The sequence below is a fragment of the Esox lucius genome, chromosome 14, assembly GCF_011004845.1.
Source record: "Esox lucius isolate fEsoLuc1 chromosome 14, fEsoLuc1.pri, whole genome shotgun sequence".
NCBI classification, from domain to species: Eukaryota; Metazoa; Chordata; class Actinopteri; order Esociformes; family Esocidae; genus Esox; species Esox lucius.
Genome location: NC_047582.1, coordinates 34,273,892 through 34,293,689, shown reverse-complemented (window position 1 = coordinate 34,293,689; position 19,798 = coordinate 34,273,892). Strand labels below are relative to the sequence as shown.

The 19,798-nt window shown below is 41.0% G+C and overlaps 1 long non-coding RNA gene across 2 annotated transcripts; it reads left to right on the top strand.

Moving 5' to 3' along the window:
* Window positions 1-684: 684 nt before the first annotated feature.
* On the top strand, window positions 685-5,828 carry LOC105009872. Of its 2 annotated transcripts, none has more exons than XR_004576803.1 (9): window positions 685-768; window positions 878-973; window positions 1,555-1,704; window positions 1,992-2,144; window positions 2,263-2,412; window positions 2,700-2,852; window positions 2,971-3,120; window positions 3,378-3,551; window positions 5,630-5,828. It is a non-coding gene; the product is annotated as a progranulin (long non-coding RNA). The 2 variants fall into 2 exon arrangements; XR_004576802.1 differs by having other exon boundaries at window positions 1,516-1,704.
* Window positions 5,829-19,798: the final 13,970 nt, after the last annotated feature.

Sequence of the window (19,798 nt, the reverse complement as noted above, 5' to 3'; positions counted from 1 at the left end):
GGTTAGTTTTGAGTGAGGAACAGAAGCGTTCAATTTGCAGTGGTCTCTTAATTTTAATAATTCTGTTCCTCACTCAAAACCTTCCTTTTTGACTTTTTTTGGAAAGGAAAGAAAAAGGTGCAGTGGTGTCTTAATTTTTTCCAGAGCTGTATATGCACATTTAATGCTAACGAACATGGAATTTAGTCCAAACAACCCAATAATTCTTGATAAACATTGTCCAGAATGTTTTCTGTCTGAAATGTTACCAATCTTTATCGATAAATACAGCATTTAAATTGAGTTCTTGCTGAAAGAGCAGTTTGTTGGATAGAAACCCAAGCCGCAGCAGTACATGTGTACAAATTAGAGTGTGACTTAAATCGCAGGGTACCGAATTGGCCCAAGAGTGGGGCTGAAATGTTCATGCTATGACAACATTCACAGTAATTTGCAACTCATTGTGAAGTAATTTAATGAAAACAGGATTGACATCACTGATCTTCTAAACTGAAAAAATACATATATAAATGAGAAATACTATTTTCTGTATCTGTATATATGTAACAACAAATAATAAATCAGGTTAGTTCAGTTGTTTATTTCTTATTTATAATAAGGAGTCTACAACTGAAAGAATCCAATCTGGAAGTGGGAGGATCCAAACTGGAAGTGGGTGGATCCAAACTGGAAGTGGGTGGATTCAAACTGGAAATGTTTTGTTGAAATAGGGATGCTGTACACGTTTGCATACAGAACGCCAAGCAGAAAACATATAGAAGACAAAAAGTAAGTAAAACTTATATTTGAAATCATTCAACACTTCACAATATAATACATAAAGTTTTTGTGAGATGACAAAAAGGACCAATACCGCTTGTTAAATGTCTGTCCTCAGATGTGGAGCATTGCTGTAGTGGTACTAGTGGTGACAGGTTCTGTCTCCTGCAACACCAGCTGTCCTGATGGGAAAGTCTGCCCTGATCCGTCCAGTGTGAGTATATGACACATTTGGGACCTTTATTGTGAAGTTATTTATTCACAGGACTGAATTGGGGAACCCTGCAGATTGATGAAGATGCAGTGTTTCATTTTTAGCCACTGGTTTTAAAAGTGGCACTCTTGAGCCATTTATGTGCCAGTTTCAAACTTGAAATTTCTTGTTTAACTGAATAATGACAATTATTCTACTCACAGATTATCCCCACATAAACAACATATTACACATCCAGTCCAAAAAGGGACTTTTAAATCATTATTCTGTTAATCGCAAAAGTGCCAGACAGCATCTTTAAGGAAGCAATTTAAGTGAATTAGTTTACAATTTGTTCCTGTGGTTGGTTGGGGGGGGGGGGTGGCAAGCCGGCACTCCACACAAACTTCCTGTTTGGAGTTAAAAAACTAAATACAAAATGTTGAATACACCATGTACACATTTAATATATAGATATGGTTACATGTATGGGCGTGCTGCTGAGGCCCCTTGTAATGATTTAAAACGAACCGATAACGACACTAATGTTGTAATATTTCCAGGTGGGTCCAATGGAACTGATCTCCCCTCTCACTCCCCAGGTCCAGTCTGACATCGTCCCGGTCCAGAGTGATGATACACCAGTAGACAGTTCTCCTTACCCCTACTGTGACTCCAGCTCTTACTGTCCCGCTGGAACCAAATGCTGCCGTCACCCTGCAGGCTACTGGACCTGCTGCACATATTCCAATGTGAGTTTTCTGCATGCATAATTGCTAACTTTAAAGAAGCTAAATTAAATATGACCTGTTTAACACATTTGTTTATGAGGCCTCCCAGTTTGCAAAGCAGTTGTACATGTATTTTGTGTCAGGAAGCTGAATACCACAGCCTAGGTTCTAGACTTGACTATGCTATTGAAGCAAAGAACCATCTTGCTTGCTGAGAATCACCGTAGGCGATGCAAATTGGAAAATGTAGATATAAGGGAGATAAAATATCTGAAAAAACAACATTAACAGATACCTCTGCTTCCCAGGGTGTGTGCTGTCGGGATGGGTTGCACTGCTGTCCCTCCGGTTATAGATGTGACAGCACTTCCTCCAGGTGTCTGAGATCCGACGGCCTGAGTTACCCTTTTGTTGAGAAGCCGGACTCTCTGATGATCAAAGCCACCAAGATCTCTGATCAGGTCAGCAGGGTTGATGACCAGGTATCACCATATAGGGTACCCCCCCAGTGGTGTTAATATTGTTAACGTTTTCGTGAAGGTGGCTCCAATGGAACTGATCTCCCCTCTCACTCCCCAGGTCCAGTCTGACATCGTCCCGGTCCAGAGTGATGATAAACCGGTAGACAGTTCTCCTTACCCCTACTGTGACTCCAGCTCTTACTGTCCCGCTGGAACCAAATGCTGCCGTCACCCTGCAGGCTACTGGACCTGCTGCACATATTCCAATGTGAGTTTTCTGCATGCATAATTGCTAACTTTAAAGAAGCTAAGTTAAATATGACCTGTTTAACACATTTGTTTATGAGGCCTCCCAGTTTGCAAAGCAGTTGTACATGTATTTTGTGTCAGGAAGCTGAATACCACAGCCTAGGTTCTAGACTTGACTATGCTATTGAAGCAAAGAACCATCTTGCTTGCTGAGAATCACCGTAGGCGATGCAAATTGGAAAATGTAGATATAAGGGAGATAAAATATCTGAAAAAACAACATTAACAGATACCTCTGCTTTCCAGGGTGTGTGCTGTCGGGATGGGTTGCACTGCTGTCCCTCCGGTTATAGATGTGACAGCACTTCCTCCAGGTGTCTGAGATCCGACGGCCTGAGTTACCCTTTTGTTGAGAAGCCGGACTCTCTGATGATCAAAGCCACCAAGATCTCTGATCAGGTCAGCAGGGTTGATGACCAGGTATCACCATATAGGGTACCCCCCCAGTGGTGTTAATATTGTTAACGTTTTCGTGAAGGTGGCTCCAATGGAACTGATCTCCCCTCTCACTCCCCAGGTCCAGTCTGACGTCGTCCCGGTCCAGAGTGATGATAAACCAGTAGACAGTTCTCCTTACCCCTACTGTGACTCCAGCTCTTACTGTCCCGCTGGAACCAAATGCTGCCGTCACCCTGCAGGCTACTGGACCTGCTGCACATATTCCAATGTGAGTTTTCTGCAAGCATAATTGCTAACTTTAAAGAAGCTAAGTTAAATATGACCTGTTTAACACATTTGTTTATGAGGCCTCCCAGGTGGTACAGCAGTCTAACGCTGAACCATCATCTTGGTTCTAGCCTTGACTTTGTCACTTGCTGAAGAGTTGCCAGGAATCTCTGTAGGCAAAGTCAAATGGAAAATGAAGTTAAATGGCAGGGAAAATATCTGAAAAAAACAACATTAACAGATACCTCTGCTTCCCAGGGTGTGTGCTGTCGGGATGGGTTGCACTGCTGTCCCTCCGGTTATAGATGTGACAGCACTTCCTCCAGGTGTCTGAGATCCGACGGCCTGAGTTACCCTTTTGGTCTGAAGCAGGGCTCTCCAATGATCAAAGCCACCAAGATCTCCAATTAGGCCAGCAAGGCTGATGAACAGGTATCACCATAAAGAGTAGGCCACAAGGCTACAGACAGAATTGTGTGTGTGTATTGTTAACATATTCTCCTCAGTCATTGCTTTAAAACATTGTTTCGTAATCCTGGTCCTCTGGACCCAAAGACATGCACATTTTTGTTTTTTCCCAAGCACTCACACACCTGATTCAAATGTTGCCCTACCACTTACACGCTTTATGACATAATCAACCTATCATCAAGCCTTTAGTTTGAATCAGGTGTGTGAGTGCTTGGGTTAAAACAAAGACTTGCACCCCTTTGGGTCCAGGACCAGGATTAAGAAACACTGATTTAAAGGAATGGCCATTTGAAAGCTTGGTAAATTGCAGGAACAGTTTACATTCAATTACAGACATATGTTTTCACAATGTATGGAAATGAATGTGAGAACCAAAAATCCATCTGTCTGTTAGAAAAGTTGCACTTAAGTATACTGCTAGTAAGTTTGTCTTTCTCTCATAAAAGCTGTAAACTATGTTTTTAAATATATTTTAAAGATATTTCACAATGACTCAGAATGCGTAGTTATTCCCAAACGCTACGCTTTTCATTGCTTGTTTCTAAGTTAGAAATTGATTGAACAGTGTGAAATGTTAGCATCCAGGAAATTACCAAGGGATTTGTGTGGTATGGTGAAAGTGTGCATAATTATGGCCCATTTTACCTCAAAATGGGCCAAAAAAATATTTCACTGACACTGAAAATGCAACATTTTTAAAATGCCTTTCAGTTGGACGCAACACTCTTCAAATAGCTCAACTATTGATGCTTGGCCATCAGACAATCAAATGTTTGGTTGCGAATAGTCAACTGTGACACAGAAACTGCGTGGAGAACAAAAGACAAAATTAACTGCAAAAGACATGAGAAGAATGAAACGTGAATCTATCAGGAACCCATTATCCTCCAGCACCACCATATTCCAGGATGAGGTAGTTGGATCTTTTCGGGTTGAAGATGGACTGAAACTAAACTCCCATACCTACTGCCAGTTTCAGGAGAATTCTTTCTTCAAGCAGTGGTACAGGAAGAAGTCCTCAGCATTCAAGAAGGCCATGATCTTTATGCAGGACAATGCTCCATCACAAGCATCCAAGTACTCCACTGTTGGCCAGCAAGCAAAGATGCCAGAATAATGACCTGGCCCCCTTCCTTACCTGACTTAAATCCTATTGAGAATTAGTGGACCCTTCTCAAACATGAGATTTATAGTCAGGGAAGACAATACACCTCTTTGAACAGCATTTGGGAGGCTGTGGTTGCTGCTTCAATCAAAAGTTGATCATGAACAGATCAAGAAATTGACAGACTCCATGGATGGAAGGCTCATGGCAGTTATTGAAAATTAGGGAGGCTATAGGTCACTGAATATTTTTGAAAAGACACATTTTTATTATTAGTCAAATAGTGTTACCTATTTGTACACTTAAAATTTCATACATTTTTACACTTAAAATTTCATACATTTTTAGAAATTATTTTTGTAATTTAGTTGCCTAATAGTTCTGCACCCCAATTGTTGCCTAATAATTCTGCACACATATATTCCCCTGAGAAAGATCAAAACAAACATGAGAAGAATTGTTTAACATTGAGGTTTGAGGTTCAATGCTATTGTGGTTTGACATAAAGCATTGTGATTGTTCAACAATAACATAAATCTTGAGAAATACGATTTGCCTAATGATTGTGCACGCCGTGTATAATCCATTATGTCTGGCACTGTTCCGATAAGCTGGGGGAGAGAATAATCACATCTGTTAGGGACCTGATGGAGAAGAGAGACTGCTTTCTGTTATAAAATTTCTATGCAGTTTGAATATTTTTTGTAGAATATACTTTCATTTCACTGTTACTGCAAATGCTGTATGTTGTGGACATTTTCTCAAATTACAACAGAACAATTCCATATATTGAAAATACTCTTTGTGTATTCAATGTCTACTATGTTAATGGTTATAATTTAATTAATTAAAACATATATATTGTACACAGGCACACACACATACTATTTCTGGGGAGACTTAAAAAGACTGTAGTTTTCTCTTCATTTCCTAGGTCCCATTGAAACCACATCACAGACATTGACAGCGTCTTACAGTTGTGGTGAATTCACTGTGACTGAAAATTCAACTGGCCCCCAGAAACTGTCACAGCAAGGGAAACTTGGACCAGAACCAACAAAACAAGATCAACCAGATGTTTGATTTGAATTATAATGAACTGCTGATATTGGATAATAAATAAAATTAAAGCATTTTATCAATCAACTTGCTGCTTTCATGGAGCTGTATCCTAAAGAAAAGCTTGTGGTCTACAGTTTCTATTAACTATTCAGAGGAAATATTACCCAAAAACAAGACCCTTTAGCATGGAAATTATGTCATATTCAAAACATATTTTTGGGTGGTTCTTAGAAACCTATAAAATCCAAAAACATTACTAAAATTATACTTAGGTTGTATACATTTAGGAGAAACTTGTGTATCCAAGAAATTAATTGATACAAACAAAATGTTTATAAATTCCTGCTGGTAAAAAAAAAACATATTCTCCAGAGGGCCTAGAATGCAAATATCGCTAAGGTGAATGGAATGAATACTGGGGAGGCTAATGGAATGAATACTGGGGAGGCTAATGCAGGTATTCACTATGTTTTCAAACAACAGGGAACATTGGTTCTAAAAATGTATTAAATATCTTTTGCCATTAATGAACACACAAGACCCCACAATGATAAAGCAAAAAACTCATTTGTAGAAATTTCATAAAAATGAAATCTCACATGCATAAAAACTCATTAATTTGACATACCAAACTGAACTCAGCTGCATCCTGTGATCATACTGTGATCACACTGTGATTACTCTGTGATCATCCTGTGATAATTCTGTGATTATCCTGTGACCATTCTGTGTAAAATTCAATTATTTTGACATGATTCACACACCAGGTTGTAAAAATATTGGTGACCAAGAACCTAATGTCAACTCAAACAGAAATTCAAAGTATCTCTACAATAGTTTCTCTTCCAGAAGGACGACCATCTCTGCAGCACTGTAACACTCCACCCTTTTTTCTAAACAGTAATTTAGATTTATATGGGACACGAAATATGGCGGGCAGCGCCTATGTAGTTGATAATGGAGCCAAATAATTCACCCGCAGGTCCTTTTGCTTGCCTGAGGATTGATCTGTGAGCCTTCACTCCCAGGGGGTGGGGGTTCAGTTCCCACTGGAGACTCTGTTTTTTGGAGAATCCCTTTCCATGTAATCCATAAAGGCGCCAAATATTTCATGCTGAAGTACTTGTTCTTGGTTAGTTCGGGGGGTTGTGCTGTGAGCTTTCACTCCCAGCGGTTGGGGGTTCGATTCCGACTGGTGTCATTGTTCTTTGAGAATCTCTTTTTATGAATATGTGGGCAATATTTTTTGTTATTTTTTTTATTACAATCTACTCTGAAATGAGGTTAACCTGTTGAAAGTGTTGGTGAAAAAGTGAGAGGACACATCTGAAAAAAGACATTATCTGAAAAAAACACTGTTGATTGACAGGGACACAAATTATGGAGGGCAGCACCTGCCATATTTCGTGTCACCTATGTAATCCATAAAGGCGCCAAATATTTCATACTGGAGTACTTGTTCTTGGGTAGGTCGGGGGATGGTGCTGTGAGCTTTCACTCCAAGCGGTTGGGGGTTCGGTTCCCACTGGCATCACTGTACTTTTAGAATAATTTTTTGAGAATCTCTTTCCATAAATATGTGGGCGAAGTCCTTCCCTTTTATTGACAGACTAGAGTACTTGTTCTTGAGTAGGTTGGGGGTTCTGCTGTGAGCCTTCACTCCCCGGGGTTGGTGGTTTGTTCTCACTGGAGCATTGGTTATTCAAGAGTTTTTTGGAGAACACCTTTCCATGAACAGATCGGTTGCCGAGTTTGGACTTTCAGAAAATCTCTTTTATCATACAAACGACGTAATTTGGGGCTTTAAATTATAAATAAACATAAATAGCGTTGTAATCACTTGGATGGGTGGTCGATGTAATCACAGTCATCTGGATGGGTGGTCATTGCACGTTGCTGGGTAAAAAGTGTTCCTGGACAGAATAACCTTCCTCTGCCTCTTGATTACGATCAAATATGTTCCAAAACCTTTTGGATGAAAACCAAGTGCTATCTTGCATAAACGGAATGAAAACTACATTGATCATCATCATTATTGATCAGTGATCACTGGGCGGGGCCATCTTGTTTTCTCGTTTCCATGGGACTGAACTATATTACGTCTTCATACAGTTCAGGAGTCAAATATAGACTATATAAGCCATCAAAGATGCCATTTGGGATTGAAGAGACAAAGAAACTGTGGACAACTCCAGCGCATAATAGTGACTGGTTTTGTTCAGATCTACCAGGCGGACTAGATTGGTCAAAGGGACCCAAATTATACATCATTCTTTTCGTTAGAATGCTTAGGTCTAAGCTAAGGTCAGCCGTCCGATTCTATTGGGAAGTTTTCTGGATATGGGTGGAAAAGTAGGGTTTGCGTACTCGGTCACCGGTGGCATTTTACCTATTCCTATCACGGAGGCATTGTGAGTCCTATAATAAAACATGCACCGTAGTTATCTTCGTACGAATGCCTAGATCTAAGCTAAAGTCAGCTGTTTGGTTCTATTATGTATTTTTCAAGATATGCATAGAAATGTAGCCTACATTTTGCGTTTCGGTTGGCGACATTTTGTGGACTATATTCTATAAGGACTATGGCTCTTTATCACCCTGGGAATACAAACTATGTACAGATCCGCTTCGTCTGAGTGGTCTGGATAATAGTAAGTACGAATCTAATCATTTCAGTTCAGTTTGTTATATTGTGAGATGTCTACATTTAAGTGGTCTGTGAGAGGCGGCCAGTTGGTTATACTCTACTATTCCTCTCACACAGGCTGTCTCACACAGGCTCCATATAACACAATCTATGCCCAAATAGCTTCGTTAGAATACCTAAATATGTGCAAAAGTCAGCCGGATGATTCCAGTAATAATGTTTGAGGGAAATGTGCGCTATGCTCTCAGTCAGTTTTGGTGAGTTTCTCCTGTCGCCTCTCAGGCGCCCATAGGAACACAAACGGAACGCCTCACGTTTGTCAAGATATTAAAAATGTTTTAAAGAACAAATTGTTCCCAAAAAAAAGAATGTTAATTTATGCTAATGAGCAATATCCACGTATCCGCGGATTGAGACCCAGGATAACCAGAATTTGTTTGAAGGAGCGCATAGAACAGGTACTCGCCTGATATCCAAAAAAGAGAGGGTCGTTTCCCTGCGCCTAAGGGGTCGGGGATAGGTCTCTCACTGTTCTTTGTGCCTACGGGCCGAACGGCAGTGCAGAGTACCCGACCTTCTTGGAGTCTCTGGGAGGGGTGCTGGAAAGTGCTCCGACTGGGGACTCTATTGTTCTACTGGGGGACTTCAACGCCCACGTGGGCAACGACAGTGACACCTGGAGGGGCGTGATTGGGAGGAACGGCCCCCCTGATCTGAACCCGAGTGGTGTTCAGTTATTGGACTTCTGTGCTAGTCACAGTTTGTCTATAACGAACACCATGTTCAAACATAAGGGTGTCCATCAGTGCACGTGGCACCAGGACACACTAGGCCGCAGGTCGATGATCGACTTTGTTGTCGTCTCATCTGACCTGCGGTTGTATGTCTTGGACACTCGGGTGAAGAGAGGGGCGGAGCTGTCAACTGATCACCACCTGGTGGTGAGTTGGATCCGATGGCGGGGGAGGAAGCTGGACAGACTCGGCAGGCCCAAGCGTACTGTAAGGGTCTGCTGGGAACGTCTGGCCGAGTCTCCTGTCAGAGAGATCTTTAACCCCCACCTCCGGCAGAGCTTCGACTGGATCCCGAGGGAGGCTGGAGATATTGAGTCCGTGTGGACCATGTTCTCCACCGCCATTGTCGAAGCGGCCGCTCGGAACTGTGGCCGTAAGGTCTCCGGTGCCTGTCGAGGCGGCAATCCCCGAACCCGGTGGTGGACACCGGAAGTAAGGGATGCCATCAAGCTGAAGAAGGAGTCCTATCAGGCCTGGTTGGCTTGTGGGACTCCTGACGCAGCTGACGGGTACCGACAGGCCAAGCGGGCTGCAGCCCGGGTGGTTGTGGAGGCAAAAACTCGGGCCTGGGAGGAGTTCGGTGAGGCCATGGAGAAGGACTATCGGCTGGCCTCGAAGAGATTCTGGCAAACCATCCGGCGCCTCAGGAGAGGGAAACAGTGCCCTACCAACGCTGTTTACAGTAGAGGTGGGCAGCTGTTGACCTCAACTGAGGATGTCGTCGGGTGGTGGAAGGAGTACTTCGAGGATCTCCTCAATCCCGCTGTCACTTCTTCCATTGAAGAAGCAGAGGATGAGGGCTCAGAGGTGGACTCATCCATCACCCGGGCTGAAGTCACAGAGGTGGTCAAGAAACTCCTCGGTGGCAAGGCACCGGGGGTGGATGAGATCCGCCCTGAGTACCTCAAGTCTCTGGATGTTGTGGGGCTGTCTTGGTTGACACGCCTGTGCAACATCGCGTGGCGGTCGGGGACAGTGCCTCTGGGATGGCAGACCGGGGTGGTGGTCCCTCTTTTTAAGAAAGGGGACCGGAGGGTGTGTTCCAACTATAGGGGGATCACACTTCTCAGCCTCCCTGGGAAAGTCTATGCCAGGGTTCTGGAGAGGAGAATACGGCCGATAGTAGAACCTCGGATTCAGGAGGAACAGTGTGGTTTTCGTCCGGGCCGTGGAACACTGGACCAGCTCTATACCCTCTACGGGGTGCTGGAGGGTTCATGGGAGTTTGCCCAACCAGTCCACATGTGTTTTGTGGATTTGGAGAAGGCATTCGACTGTGTCCCTCGCGGCATCCTGTGGAGAGTGCTTCGTGAATATGGGGTCCTGGGTCCTTTGCTAAGGACTGTCAGGTCCCTGTACGACCGAAGCAGGAGCTTGGTCTGCATTGCCGGCAGTATGTCAGACTTGTTCCCAGTGTATGTTGGACTCCGGCAGGGCTGCCCTTTGTCGCCGGTTCTGTTCGTAATTTTTATGGACAGAATTTCTAGGCGCAGCCAGGGGCCGGAGGGTGTCAGGTTTGGGGACCACACAATTTCGTCTCTGCTCTTTGCAGATGATGTTGTCGTGTTATATGTCTGTTTATAAACATCCCATTTTATTTCAGCAAAATTGTAATGGCTGTGATAAAAAATGCATTTGGACAATATATGGAGGTGACCTAACTGCCAGCAAGCCTTTTGGTCTGGTGGGATTGTCCTCAACTTTTAATGTTCTGACCATGGTTCCCTTCTCTGATGTTATGGGAAGAAGGCAAGTGTGATGCTTTGGACAATGTTCTGCTGGGAAACCTTGGGTCCTGCCATTGAAGTGGATGTTACTTTGACACGTACCTCCTACCTAAGCATTTGTTGGATACTATTAATAAGTAATGCTGTTGAGCCAAAACGGGTCCCCAGAAATTGTGAATTATGTCATGTATGCTTCAATTTCTGCCCGATGTCATCAAAACCCCTCATGTCATCAAAACCCCTCATGTCATTAAAACCCCTCATGTCATTAAAATCCCTCATGTCATCAAAACCCCTCATGTCATCAAAACCCCTCATGTCATCAAAACCCCTCATGTCATTAAAACCCCTCATGTCATCAAAACCCCTCATGTCATTAAAATCCCTCATGTCATCAAAACCCCTCATGTCATCAAAACCCCTCATGTCATCAAAACCCCTCATGTCATTAAAACCCCTCATGTCATCAAAACCCCTCATGTCATTAAAACCCCTCATGTCATCAAAATCCCTCATGTCATCAAAACCCCTCATGTCATCAAAACCCCTCATGTCATTAAAACCCCTCATGTCATCAAAATCCCTCATGTCATCAAAACCCCTCATGTCATCAAAACCCCTCATGTCATCAAAATCCCTCATGTCATCAAAACCCCTCATGTCATCAAAACCCCTCATGTCATCAAAAACTCACTTATAAACTCTGAATTTCATGACTGAGGTATGATAGTGATTCTAATTAGAATTTTGTAACAGTTAAACAGCTCAGGGGATTAGCTGGGACCTTTTAATATACGGTATATATATAACCTTACATTTTATAACCCAAAGGCTTAATAAAGGTAACCAGCAGATAGATGCAGTGCTTTATTTAGTTGTCTGTTTCATGCAATTGCCAATTAGAAGATGGTTAACCATTCTTAGACTTTTATTACCATTCAATCCCAAACTAGGTAAGCTAAATATAATTAATGAGACAATCTTCAAAGTCTTGGTTATTCGGCTTAAAAACAGTCCTATCTCACTTTTAACAGATTCCTGGGGCTCAGTTGAATTTCCATTAACAACATGTGGGTCTTTGTCAGTGGCCACCAAGTTGTGTCTGTGGGACCTCCAAACAAACAGCCTAAATGTCTGACTCTGATGAGACCATAATGAACTATCACTCTGTTATGGAACTGGCATCCAGAGATTTCTGAAATGGAATGTCAAGTTGGTCGAATGAACAGAATACACAAGCTATGGACCATCTCTCAAGAATATTGCAACAACAATATTAATAATAGTAAGTGTATCTAAAGTAACTAAGTGAATATGTTCACTCGTCGGTTCACTCAATGCAATGCAAAAACAATAGAAATATGTTGAACAAAGTGAACAAATCAAAAATCTAATATGGACATGACAGATGATGATTAGTTGTGGACAATGTTTTTTTATTAATTGGAAGGAAACAGGGCCTCTTGCTCGTATTGGTTGTCTAGTTTGCATGTTGTGGAACCTCGTCAGAGACCTCATTCTCCGGCTTGGAGACCTTGGTGGCTTTGATCACGGAAAAGGTCTGCTTGGGAATAAAAGGGTACCTCAGTCCATCAGATCTCACACACCCGAGCATAGGAACAGTACACCTATAACCGTAAGGGCAGCAGTGCAGCCCATCCCAACAGCACACACCCTGGAGGAGCAGATATCAATTAATGACACGACATGGAATGTTTCATCATGTTGCATACAATCAGAGAGTGTCTAGGTAACTCACACTGGGAAAGGGGCAGCAGCCCCAACTGCCTGAAGCTAGACGACAGCAGGTGGTACCGTCAGGACAGCTAGATCTGGAGTCACACCACACTAAAGAGACAGAGATGTCCCGTTGAGGATCATCTCTGTGGAGAGGGACAGCATCCGACTGGAGTAGGGGGAGGGAAGGAGTAATCACTCCCTCTGCAGTCCTCTTCATCAGAACGAGATCAAAAAAAAGCAAACCCACCATGTAAAAAAATAATTATGTAATCAACAACCAATGTTAACAATTTTAAATAAAGCAATAACAGTCAGTCAAATAGTTGAACAGCGATTTGGAAAAAGTTTCAATAAATTTGCAGGAAGTAGCGACGCCCTACATTTTGCTATGATTAAAATATTTTAACATCAAAATTTGGAGGAATGTTTGATCCATTCAATTAAATTCTTACTTGATGGTTCCCTTCTGACAATGCAACAGCAATATAAATAATATAGTAATTTCATTACATGAATAAAACATTGACAGTTTTTATCAATCATTTTGGCTCATTTCTCGAATGAGGATTTCTTTTTTTAAAACAATAAATTCAAATCTCTGAATAATTTGTTTCTTACTCACACCAGATTAGAATTTATCATTCATTTAAGCAAATTGCACGTGTTTTGGCACATGTGTGCAAAAGAGTAAATACTACAGTCTACAAGAGGCACAATACCTACACGCACATGGCTTGCTGATCAAAACTCATGATTTGATTCTCAGCTAAAATGTCATACTCTTCACAACTTATAAACTTTCATTCATAGTTTGAGCCATCACATGCAAAATAATCCATTCAATTATCAAAATCTGTCAGACATATATGTATATTCCATAAATATCCATGACATGAAATGTTTGTGATATCTGCTATATTTGCAAACTACCTGCCAGGTGACGTACTAATTAAATGGGAATCGCCAGGAGATTTCCTCCCCGGTGCTTTGCAAGGGAAAACATCAGATGTGATGTTGATGAAAATCTCTTGCCAAATCAAAAAGAGCGACAGGATGTCCACCATGAAGATGGGAACTTGTAGAGTTACGTACCGTGAGGAGGTGCAATTCATTGTTTTTTACAGAACTACCGCAGGATTTTTCATTGATGCAGTTTTTTGTTTTGTCATTTTGTGGTGAATTTTCAGCTCACAAAATATGACTTAATATTTAAGATGTATGTTAAAATTGACATGCAAAAGTGAATTTTCTGTTTACATATAACACATGACTAAATTGACTGTGTACATACAAATATGCATATCCTTTTTCTGTGTACTACAGAATTGTACAGTATTCACTTTTCCCAGTAAACTTTTTAACACCGTTGAAACTGTTATCTAAAAAGTTCAGTGGGATACACACCTGCATTCAGCTAGACAAAAAAGTAGAACAAAACTGAAATTTATATAAAACAAACATTTCCAGGATTGACTGCCATGATGAAAAAACATCTAAACATTTTGACCAGTATGGCTCACACAAAACATTTCATTTTGGTGGCACTGGCCAATTTATTGACACAATAACTAGGTTTTGAAGAATGAATTAAATGTTTTCGATGAGTTACTACATTCTGCAGACATGCCATAGAGATGTGATTTCCCATGAAACAGTTGGGACGATTGTAGTTACAGTTTAGAGAATGTTGAGACTGTTTAAAAAAATTAGCAAAAATTATTGAGAAAAACTGTAATAAGGACACATCATGAATGATACTATTAGTTTACTTGTGGACAAGACTTTTGTATTAACTGCAAGGAAACAGGGCCTCTTGCTCGTATTGGTTGTCTAGTTTGCATGTTGTGGTACCTTGTCAGAGACCTCATTCTCCGGCTTGGAGACCTTGGTGGCTTTGATCACGGAAAAGGTCTGCTTGGGAATAAAGGGGTACCTCAGTCCATCAGATCTCACACACCCGAGCATAGGAACAGTACACCTATAACCGTAAGGGCAGCAGTGCAGCCCATCCCAACAGCACACACCCTGGAGGAGCAGATATCAATTAATGACACAACATGGAATGTTTGCATTTCACTTTTCATCGTGTTGCATTGAAGCAGAGAGTGTCTAGGTAACTCACATGGGGAGAGGGGCAGCAGCCCCAACTGCCTGAAGCTAGACGACAGCAGGTGGTACCGTCGGAGCAACTAGTTCTGGAGTCACACCACACTAAAGAGATGTCCAGTGCAGTGTCATCACTCTGTAGGCATGGGAACGGGATACAAACATTATTTGCAACAGTCAGGCAAGCTTGGAAATACATCAAGAAAGGTAATCAGGGAGTGGCTGTGAAGTCTTCACAGTAAAAACTAATATCATTGTAATTTCTTTACTATATTGGAAGTTCCCTGAGTCAGCCCTAACAAAGTGTTCTAATAATAACTTCAAAATTATGGTGTCAAATGTGACATATACTCACACTGGGAACGGGGCAACAGGCATATTCTCCATTGGTCACACAGCAGCTGGACTGATCCGGGCAGACTTTCCCATCAGGACAGGTGGTGTAGCAGGAGACAGAACCTGTCACCACTAGTACCACTACAGCAATGCCCCACATCTGAGGACAGTCAGTGAATAAGTGAAACAGAAGCTCTTTTCTACATGTCAAGTTGTCAGTAGCATATTAAAATTACAGAATGATTTCAAAAGGCAGTTTCACTTACTTCTTGAAGTTGGTCTCAGCTTGACTTTCTGTGTAAAACCACTTACAGTTTTTTACAATCGCTATGACAGTTTTTTCAATACATTTAACAAGTTTGCTAAACTCTTAACGCACCAACACACCTAAAACACACAATTGGCAAAACGGTTAATTTCATGCTCAAAATCACACATTGTAAACTAAACTCCAAAACTAATTTACAAAATACAATAATACACTAACACAATACACTATGTCTAACAAAACACTGCAAACATGTTTCAAAATCAAATAATTATTCAAAACACTAACACATGTTCTCTTCCAACAGGAACATTTAGTCAATCATAACACAATGACAAAAAAAAACACTGTCATCAGCTGAAATTACAGAAACTGCATTATTTTATGCATCAGGTCTGCCCTTATACAATAGACAGTATATTGTATTGATCATAGATTGTGTTTTGCACTGCAGTTTCTTTTGATGCCTCTCTACATTTTTGTTTTGTTGGGTTTAGTAAATGCATGCATTTTGTTTCTTTTGCTGCAGAAATTCAATACAAAAAATGAATGACCATCTTAGAGTAGCTTTATAGAATGTACAGTTTATGAAAAAAAAAAAGACTGAGACAGAATTGCTGCAGTAAAGACTTTATTTGTAAAAGGACATTGCTGCAAGATATACAAACAGAAAAAGCACTGGAAAAATAATAACAAAAACAAAGTAATCTTCTAATCTGCCCGGTCTTCTGCATTTGGCCACATGTTCTCATCCTCTACCTTGCCCCACTCCTCTCCCTTGTCCTTGCCCCACTCCTCTCCCTTGTCCTTGCCCCACTCCTCTCCCTTGTCCTTGCCCCACTCCTCTCCCTTGTCCTTGTCCCACTCCTCTCCCTTGTCCTGGTACTCGTCTTCCTCTCCCTCGTGCAAGCATTTCTTTCTTTCTTTCTTTCTTTCTTTCTTTGTGTTGCTCCATATTGTTCCTTTTCCACACAATATCAGCCCAAAGAGTACTCTTTTAGAACATATGATCATGCGATTGAAAGAACCTCAACCTCATTAGCAATGGAATAAGATACAGGGAATATATTTGCGTTTCAATTCACAATATAAACAGCTGTTTACCTTGACTTTAGCCTGTAAGGTTAGGTTTAGAACATGGTGTTATCTGTTCTGACATACAGTGTGAATGCATTTGTAAATTTGACTGTAAAATTACATTGTTTTGGTCTTGGTTGAGCTTGTGTGTAAAAGAAATTCAAGCATTTTAAATTTGTGTTAACTGTATGCATTTTGTGTCAAAGCAACAAGAAATGTGTTAATTGTATAGCCTACAAAGATGGATGTTGTGCTAGCCGTGTTAAGAGTTTAGGAAACTTGTTAAATGTATTGAAAAAACTGTCATAGCGATTGTAAAAAACTGTAATAAAAAAATCTGGTCCACAACTAATCATCATCTGTCATATCTGTATTTAATTGTTGTTTTGTTCACTTTATTTAAGGAACAATGACATGCAATGTAAGTAACCAAACAAACCAAACCAGAAAATCACAGTGTCACCAAGAACAAAGAAAAACCAAGAACAAATCCAGAGGGAACAGTTGACAGCTCTTTAAAAACCCTCTGAGAATTTGTATTTTTTTGTATTCACTGCTCTGTAACCGTAGACATTAGGTGCTTCATTCTTCTTCCATGTTAATATGGATATTCTGCTCCAAATACCAACGTCTCGTTTGTGTACTTTTTCAACCAAAAGCCTCACAATCGCGCCGGTGGGTCCAGGTCACATATTTTTATTCATAACTCCGGAACCATAGAAGTTAGAGGCTTCATTTCTTTTCCATGGGAACAATGACATTCCCCTGCAAATAACACCTTTTCGTTAACCAGAAGCCCCGCAATCGTGATCACAAATCACGACAAAAGTCGTCATTCAGGATTTCAGCAGCAGCCCTAAGTAATTATACTTGATCTTATTCTGTTGTTTAGAAGTCTACAATGCATGAACCAATCACAGACTGCGGTAAAACAACCAATGTGAAGTCTATCCATGTCACCCCCCTCCTCAAAAGAGAGAGAAAGAGCGAGCGAGCGTGCCGGGGGGAGAGGCGCGTGTCCCAATAAAGTAATTATGGACTTAGATTGCATTGAAGACACATTCAGTTGCTACAAGCAATGGTTTTGAGAAAAACGAAATGGCCAAACGGTGAAAGAAATGGAATAAATGATTATGGTGACCGAGGATTGTGAAAATGGGTCTGAACATTCAGACGATGAAAAGTATTAGGATGGATTCGACCCATTTGTAAAATGGTTTAGCCTAAATGCTATTCTATGATAATGTTTATTTTTATTTTGCTTTGTTTTAGTGGAATTACTAGGCCTATATGATAACTTGATATAACGGTACGGTAGCCTGTGGTCAAATGTGTGCCTATGATGTGTTGTGTAGAGTGTCACCTGTGGATATAACCATCCAAAGGAAGACTGGACACATCCCTGATATGGCACATGAAGGGAATTCTGAAGGAAATAAAGGCACCCCCTATTCAAGACACTCCATAAAAATAAATCAGAGTTCAAAAAAGAAGGGACTGCCATCTAGTGGTACCTTTTGGAAGCACAATATGACAGAATATCTTCAGTGATCCCAGCTAAGATGGTCAGGCAGGTGACAAAGAACCGAAAGGTAACAGATAAGGATCTGCAGACATCTTCCTCTTGTTATAACATCTTTGTCCTTGAATGCGCATTATGACTCGAGTGAAATTCATAGGGGGACATAGAGGGAAAAAAACATGCTGTCCCACTCAAGTTTGCCAAAATACCTACACGGCACTACAGGAAGAATGTTCCATGGACAGGTGAGAAAAAACCTGGCAGATGGGCACAACGCCATGTTTTGAGAATACATACTACTGCATAACAACACCAAAACCTCATCCCAACCGTATATGAGGGATCATGTTGGAGGGAGCATCATGGTTTGGGGCTGCTTTGCTGTCTCAAAGCCGGGACAGCTTGCAATCATTAGGGGAACAATGAATTTAAGCTTGTGTAAAGAAATTGTACAGGAGAATATCAGGGTAACAGTCTGTTATCTAAAGCTAAAAAGAGTTAAAATGATTTATTCATAAGAAAATGTGCATCATTGAATGGCCAATTCAGAATACTGACATCAAGGGTTGTGGGAGTAAGGAACCAGGCGCAGGCAGAGGTAGTCGATGTTGACCTTTTTAATGAAACAAACACCGAGCACAAACAAAACACAACAAAAGAAAAGGGCTGACTTTAGCAGCACAACGAAATGTAGGCACCGGTATGATGAACTTACATGTTACGGCAACACACACGACAACATCAAACACAACAACAATGATCCACGAATGCGGAGAGCAGAGGGGAAACATTTAAACACTTACAAACAAGATGATAGGGACCTGGTGTGCATGATTAAAGACATGTGACACAAAGCAAGTCCAGGATGCGTTCATGAGTGACGGGAACTGAGGGTGCACGGTACGGTGGTGCTGCTGCTCACCGTACCGTGACAACTGACCTATGGAACCCTATTGAAATGGAGTGGAAAAACCTGAAGCAAGATGTCCAAAATGTATAAATCAGCTGAAACAGTTCTTTAAGGAGAAACTGACTTTATTTTAATGAGCAACTTAAAAACACATGCAGAATCACGCACCAAAACCAAACATCTGCTGACATTGTTAATTTCATTTCTCAGGTTGACACACAGTTCCCCTAAATAAACCTCCTATCTAATTATCACTTTCATTTTTTAAACTAAATGAGAACTGAATGCAAAAGTAATTGACAGAAAATGGTCTACTCACAAATTATAGTGTTCCGGTTCCAGGACCCTGGGAAGCTCTGTCACAGTCTGTCCACCATTTTTTTAATGGTTATCTTACCAGGTATGTCTGATTTAGACAACATTTTCAATTATAGCAATGACATGGAAGCAATTTTGAGTTATTGCCTGGCTCAGTAACAGAATGATAAATTTCACCTCACTTTTTCAGGGATTAGGACAGGCACCTTTTCTTAGCACCAGATACTTTTCTATTGGGAAGGAATGCACACATTTTCATTCTCCCTCATGTGAATCAAACCCACAACACACCACATTGCAAAGGTCATGCTCTAACAAGAGACCACATGTGCCAGTGGAATGGAAAGTCCCTCTTTTCTAATGGGATCCAAACTAAATATCTGCTGACATTTTTGATATTGCTTCTCATAAAATTTCATAACAGTATACAAAATACATCATAATTATTGTTATTGAGTCAAGAGCTACTAACACCAACCCCCCACACGTAATCTGGGTTATTGTGTCAAAATCTATTAAAACTAACCCCACACAAAATCTGAGTTATTGAGTCAAAACCTACTAAAACTAACCCCACACAAAATCTGAGTTATTGT